Source organism: Enoplosus armatus, chromosome 18, assembly GCF_043641665.1.
Source record: "Enoplosus armatus isolate fEnoArm2 chromosome 18, fEnoArm2.hap1, whole genome shotgun sequence".
Classification (NCBI taxonomy): domain Eukaryota; kingdom Metazoa; phylum Chordata; class Actinopteri; order Centrarchiformes; family Enoplosidae; genus Enoplosus; species Enoplosus armatus.
This window is the reverse complement of record NC_092197.1, coordinates 7,902,772-7,907,877: the sequence shown is the minus strand read 5'-3', so window position 1 is coordinate 7,907,877 and position 5,106 is coordinate 7,902,772.

Below are 5,106 nucleotides of genomic sequence, written 5' to 3'. Positions count from 1 at the left end.
GACTGTGTCGCAATCACATTCCACATTCAGATTGAGGTTTTAAACTCCAACCCTCCCTGTCTTTCTCAAACACAAACAAGCCTATGGTTTGCAGCTCATTCATGAATCTACATCTTTGGAGTTCCTGCTAGAAAGTGTAAGTCTACCAGTTCTGACTCAAAGCCAAAGGGACGCCCTTTTTCTCTTTTCTCTGTCTCAGCTTTGAAACCATTCATGCCCTGTGGAGCGTATGCTCCACCCAAACAGTATCTCCATGGTGACACACATACTGTATATAGACCAACTTTCAAGGTGTGCGTCTGTGTGTCTTTTTTTTCTTTTTTTCGTCTCTACCTAAGTGGCCTTTGAACCATGACAAGGGTTGAACGACAATGTCAGCAGATAAGGGGTTTCCCTCTTCACGGCCTCCGGTCGCCCAGGCAACATTCCTGAGTCGACAAACATTGGCCCAGACTTGAGCCTGCATACCAGAGGATCTCCCAGGAAGTCCAAAAGTCTTTCCTGCCGTGTTGTTATTGTTGTTGCTATAGTAGTGGCTGGCAGCCAGTGAGTGTGTACAGGTGAAAACAGGTACACCTACTATACCTACTCCTACCTGTTACCTTCCACTCGAGCACAATCTTTACATATAGAGACAAGGACACACCTGAAAGACGTCACAACTGATGTAACGCTGTGGATACGTAACATAACAGTGTGGCGTGTTTGTTTTGTAGATACAGACAGCGTAGCAACATGGCATCTGCATTGAGCTTATAGTTTATGAAGAATAGAAACTGAAGTTATGATTTACATTTTTAAATATGTCTCATCAACTAAATCATCCAGAAGATCTGTAAAAGAATAATTTGCAGTATCAAAACAGCACATAGATACTTTGGAAAACTTAAAGTTTTCTGACCTGTCAGTTGAAAAAGTCAGTGTACTTGGTCCTGAGTGTGTGTGTGTGTGTGTGTGTGTGTGTGTGTGTGTGTGTGTGTGTGTGTGTGTGCGCGCACATGGCTTGTCATGGTCACTAGGGAGGCGAGAGGCTTGCAGCCGTTCAGTGCAAACACAAACCAGGGCCATCTGCATGCCTGGATCCCCTCCAACAGCAACACTAGCACACACACACGCACAAACACATCCACACACACTTTACATGATATCATGAATTGGGTGTCAGCCGCTGTAGCACCTCATATTTCGACGTAAATGTATACGATCTGGGGCCAAGGCAGATGTTCGGCATATTGTGATAACCTAAAGGAGTTTTATTAGCAACAGTTTCTATTCAAAACTCAGAGATGTTGAACAATTAACATTTATTTTAAATTCGATCATTACGGTTTAAATTAAATAACAGCTCCTGCAGTGTTTGTGACGGTTTTACACCACACAGATTGCAAGTTAGATATGTCTTGCCTTAGGTCCTGATTTCACTGTTGCTGGGTTATGCTGAGAAAACAAGTGAAGCATGTTGTTATGAAACAGTGACTGATGCTGTGTAGCAGCAGGCCAAAGTGAAAATGCCTCTTTCCCTGCCAGAGATTTGTATTGGAAACCACAGATCCATGGCACAGAACCATATAGGCCTTCCTCTAGCACTACGCAGATCCAGTTCCACAGGAAAATGTGTGTGTGTGTGTGTGTGTGTGTGTGTGGTGGTAGGCCCGACATGCTTATGGGTTTAAAAAGGTTTAATTTCGTAACTGTAACCAAGTGTCTTGACGATTTCACAGCAAGAAATCAAAGGCGAAGATAAACGACGTGCAACAGGTTGCCATGGCAGTCAATGAACATCTGATGAATGCACTGTCATGTTAAAGTTTGTGAGTGAGCCTCGTGAAGCACTTGGCAGCCAAACAAGACTCCAGGTGAGGGTAATTCAATTCAACTTAGGAAAAAGTTGGATTTTTCCCCCCTCGCAGACCTAAAGTCTCAGTATCTCAGAAAATTCAAGGTGTTTTCTCAGACTCAGTAACTTGAACTTGATATCTCCTTCTACTATCCTCTTTTTCTTTGTGCTCTTTTTTTGAAGAAGACATCCTTAACTAATTAAGTCTTCGAGGTTGTCCTCTTGTTCCAAGTTGCTGGGCTCCACGAAACAACAGCAGTGGGATCCCAGCTGTATATACTGTACAGTCAACCATCCATCAAGCTGGTCCCCCTTCCCTCTGAAGCTCCCCGACTTCCCTTTGAACCTATCATTGTGGACAGAGAAAAGAAAAACATATTTGATAGTCACAGTGTGCGAGTGAATTATCGGCATGACTCAAGACAGTCTGCTGTGTCCTCTTATCAGCCACGCAGACCGCTAATACATACGGATTATTAGTCACTAGAGGGTCCAGATTGTGCTGGAGCCTCTTGAGCTGCAGCACAGACTGTCATTTAGAGGAGAACTGTGTTTACAAAAGGCTTATTTGAAGCAAAGTTTAGGGTTTTTTTTCCTGTCAATTTAAGTAAGTTAATTGCAAAAGCAAACCCAGAAACTTTTGTTGCTCACTGAGAAGAAAACATAAAAGGTTGGTGTTTCCTATATGTGACACTGAACAGAAAGGTTTTCTCATTTTGAAGAGTTTATCCATGCACTTCTTTAAAAAACACAATATCTTATTTGAATGATAATCTTTGAAGACAAATGAAGGTATGTACATATTGTGGGGATTTCTTTATATCTTCAAAGGAAAACTATTTGAGCAGTCACTAAAAGTGAAATGACACTTTGGGAACTTAACTGATTGTTGCTACCAAACTTAACATTGACATATTATCACCTTATAAAGTGTAAGCAAACACTTGCCTATTTACATATCTAGCAGACATGGAGCACTACTTTGCTAACTTTGTCTGCTGTTTGGTGTTGAGCAGGTCGTGTACCGTCAGTTTATCAGCGCTTTTTTGCTGAAAACAGCTTCCTGCTGTGGCTTGGAAAATCTACATGCTAACAACACTCTTTTTAAAACTGCATTGACTGAAGGAAATATCCAGCTCAGTAGCAGCTAAATGCTATGCTATGTTCACCAGCTAGTCACTAACTTTGTCTCTTGCAATTTGGTGCTGGGTAGATTTATCAGAGCTCTTTTTAGTAAAAGTGAATCAATATGATAATCCAAAACAATGAGCTAAAAGGCACTAAAAGGTTCTGTAGAGAAGTAAGAAGATCTTACCTGAACAGTGAAAACTATCACAAACCACACAGAGTGTTCTGCTTTCATTTACAGAGTAAAAGGGTACATCAGAGTAGATTAAACTCAACCACACAAAAAACAGTTATCTCTTAAATCTCATCTTCGGCAGTTTTCAGATGAGTCATCCAGAGGTTTTGCAGGTTCTTCTAGTTTTGTGTTTGGATTTCAACCGATGCACTAAATTGCTACCAGCATGTGCCCTACATCTGATACAACCCCTGAAAGAGTCTTATCACATCTCCTATGACGGGCCTCACTGAGGAGGGACTAAACACAGTTACGTGGCGAAGCTTTATCATAGATCACACTCTCACTTCCCATCAAGGAGTTCCCTGGATATGAAGTTGTTTTCATGTTACCAACCATCATCTCAGCGGGCATGATACTGCTGATGCTTTCACAAGATGTAGTGTTATGTAAGAGCTATCATTTTGAGAATTTGGGTAATACCCTCAGAGGCAAACAAGCACATTTATTGAATGGGAGAAGGAAGAATTGGTAATATCGCCACATTAATTTGATCATAAGATCCTTTTGGTGTTTTCCACTCACTTATGATTGCCTAGTTAAGAACCACAGTTGTGAACCAGCAGATTTCCACCTTTGCTGATCTGAGGATCCGTCTTTACTCCCTACTTAGATTTTAGGAGATTCCTGTGTTCATCATGCAGCTTCTTCTCCGCTCCTCTTAACATATCAATTACATTTGCCTTCCTCCATTGCTCAGGTTGAGGTATGGACTTCATCTTCCAGAAGTGACATTTCTAGTTAAATGCCTGCCAGCCAACAGACAACAATCTCGGGGTGACTGTGGACAACAATCTGTTGTGTCAGGCCGATATCACACTTGCACAATTCACTCATCTCTCCTAAGGATGTCTTAAAGAAACATTACACTTTTATTTCACCATCCCCTGCTATTATATCTTGAATATCTTCTTTATTTATGCTCTTTTCAGAAATGTCTTTCTACTATCTTAAGCTAACAATTTATGGCAACTCTATAGTTATAGGAATTTTCCAGTCAGAATGAATTACTCTGCTGTATTATTATTTGCTCTGAATAATAATGTCAGTTAAATTTATCAAATGTATGTCAAAGTCAAACAATAATCACATAAATGTGCCAAAACAAGCCAGAACCTTGTTGAGTCTGCATGTGCGGGGGGACACTACTCAGATATGTGACACTGTCTGCTGTTTTAGTATCTTGTGGTGCCATCTAGTGACACTTTCTCTGCGTAGGCAGGCAGTTTGTCATACCATGTTAAAAGGAAAGTAATGCATCAGGAAATAAATGTCAGACTTGTGCAAGACACTGACAGATTTCCATTTGACCTGAAAAGGAAAACTGGGTCAAAGCCATAAAAGCACAGGCGTCCTGCACCTACAAAATCTGTGAGACTGTGAGAATGTCCAGGTGGGAAATGTTGGGGCTATTCCAGGGAATTGCCCTAACATTTCCCACCACAATAAAGCTGGTAAAGTGATACCATCTGGAGAGAAGAATAACTGCATGACATTTTCACTAGTGGAACCAGAATGTCTGAAACTATTGTTGGGTGGGAGTTTAAAAAAGTAATTTGAAGAGGTATTGGGTAAGGCAAGTGTTGAGGTATCACCCCACCAGTGCAATTGACTTAGTCATAGTCAATCATATAATGGGAGAAATGAATCAAACAAACTAATTGCATCCTGTATGACTCACAGTACATATATTAAGAAATAACCGTCGAGAAAAGTCAGGACGATCTATATAGCTCAAATCTTTGAGAGCTTTACCATCTGTTGACACCCTCTATTCCCAGACCCTTGATTCAAACAAGGAAAAACTGCAACACTTTATGATACAGCCCACGGTGTAATTTGGTTGTATGAATCAGCTACCAAGAAAATACTTACTGGTTCTTATTGGTATATTCCTGTTAATACT